Raw genomic sequence first — 2294 nt, 5'->3', positions numbered from 1 at the left:
CATTTATGGCAGATATAATCCACAGTAAGCCTTAAACTCTCTTTAAACTCCCACATCTGACAAGAAGTACATATCACTGTACTAAAGGCCACTTTTGTTCCTTCACAATCTACAGACCCAGAAAATAACACCGTCTTATTCCTCTACAAAACACTGCCCCAGGTTAAATTAATAGCTATGGCTTATATTTTAAGTTTAATCAAGAGACTTATCTCCAAAAACATATAATCAAGAAAGAATCCACTATACCCACTACTGCAACCTTTCTCTTGGACAGACTTAAAACAACAATTAACTTATCTGATTCTGTACTGTGAACTTCGCCCAACAGTTCCGCCAAGATTAGTTGTGAATTTCATTGTTTCTTAATTTTCCCAGATGCACTCCTATGTCCAGCGATACACGAATTGAAACAGCAAAAGCAGTAACTGTGCAGGTTCTCTCTCTCTCACCTGCACTGTCCTCACCATCTGCTTCCTTTGTCTGCTCTTCTCCCTTTTAAAACTACTGTTTTTTTGACTTTTTTTTTGGCCCAGAGAAACCGAAAACTGCCACTGTGATACTCCTATTCAAAAAGGGAGGGAGGCAAAAAGTGGGCAACAACAGGCTGATCAACCTAACATCTATTGTTAGAAATGTATTGGAATCAGTTATTAAGAAAGTAATAGCAGAACTTGCAAGCAACAATTTGATTGGAAGTAGTTAACATGGATTCGTCAAGGACAGGTTGTGTCGACAAATCTCATTGAATTTTTTGAGAAGGTGACCAAGCATGTGGATGCGGGTAGGGCAGTTAATGTGGTGTACATGGACTTCAGTAAAGCCTTTGATAAGGTTCCAGATGGTAGGCTACTGGAGAAAATGTGGAGGCATGGGATTGAAGATGATTTTAGCAGTTTGGATTAGAAACTGGCTTTCCGTGAGAAGGCAACAAGTGGTTGATGGAAAATGTTCAGCCTGGAGTTGGTTACTCGTGGTGTGCTACAACGGTCTGTTTTGGGACCATTGCTGTTTATCATTTTTATAAACGACTTTGGCGCAGGCATAGGTGGATGTGTTAGTAAGTTTGCAGATGATACTAAAGTCGGTGGAGTAGTGGACAGTGTGGAAGAATGTTGCAGGGAGATTTGGATAAACTGCAGAATTGAGCTGAGAGGTGGCAAATGGAGTTCAATGCAGCTAAATGTGAGGTGATGTGCTTTGGGAAGAATAACAGGTAGGCAAAATACTGGGTCAATGGAAAGATTCTTGGTAGTGTGGATGTGTAGAGCGGTCTTGCAGTCCATGTACATAGATCCCTGAAAGTTACCACCAGGTTGATAGTGTTGTTAAGAAGGCATACAGTGTGTTAGGTTTTATTGAGAGAGGGATTCAGTTCCAGAGCTGTGATGTCATGCTGCAACTGTACAAAACACTAGTTGGCCTCACTTGGAGTGTTGTGTGCAATTCTGGTTGTCCCATTACAGTAATGCTGTGGAAGCATTGGAAATGGTGCAGAGGAGATTTACCAGAATGTTGCCTGGTCTGGAGCTAAGGTCTTATGACGAAAGGCTGAGGGACTTGGGTCTGTTCTCATTGGAGAGAAAAAGGCTAAAAGGGGATTTAATAGAGACATACAAGATCATCAGACGATTAGCTAGGGTGGGCAGTGAGAGTCTTTTCCCTAGGATGATGATGTCTGCTTGTATGAGGGGCTACAGCTGCAAATTGAGGGGTGACAAATTTCAGAGAGATATCAGAGGCAGTTTCTTTACTGAGAGTGGTAAGGGAGTGGATTGCCCTGCCTCTCAATGTAGCTAACTCAGCCACAATCGGGGTATTTAAACAGCCTTTGGATAAGCATATAGATGATGATGGGATAGTTTAGGGTGATGGGCTTAGATTTGTTCACAGGTCGACGCAACATCGAGGGTCGAAGGGCCTGTTCTGCATTGTATTGTTCTAACATTTAAAAATCTAATCAGGCAGAATCAGCATGGATTCATGAAAGGGAAATGAAAGGGACTGATTAGCAAGTTTAGATCTCATGGAATACAGGGAGAACTAGCCATTTGGATACAGAACTGGCTCAAAGGTAGAAGACAGTGGGTGGTGGTGGAGGGTTGTTTTTCAGACTGGAGGCCTGTGACCAGTGGAGTGCCACAAGGATCAGTGCTGGGCCCTCTACTTTTTGTCATTTACATAAATGATTTGGATGCGAGCATAAGAGGTACAGTTAGTAAGTTTGCAGATGACACCAAAATTGGAGGTGTAGTGGACAGCGAAGAAGGTTACCTCAGATTACAACAGGATCT

General features: G+C 42.3%; 1 protein-coding gene across 1 annotated transcript in view; it reads left to right on the top strand.

The window, feature by feature from the left end:
- baz2ba (bromodomain adjacent to zinc finger domain, 2Ba) overlaps positions 1-2294 on the top strand; it is a 356283-nt gene that overhangs the window by 115544 nt on the left and 238445 nt on the right. The gene's annotated exons all lie outside the window — the stretch shown is intronic.

Source organism: Chiloscyllium plagiosum, chromosome 7 (assembly GCF_004010195.1).
Source record: "Chiloscyllium plagiosum isolate BGI_BamShark_2017 chromosome 7, ASM401019v2, whole genome shotgun sequence".
Taxonomy (NCBI): Eukaryota; Metazoa; Chordata; class Chondrichthyes; order Orectolobiformes; family Hemiscylliidae; genus Chiloscyllium; species Chiloscyllium plagiosum.
This window is presented reverse-complemented; position numbering and strand designations above follow the sequence as displayed.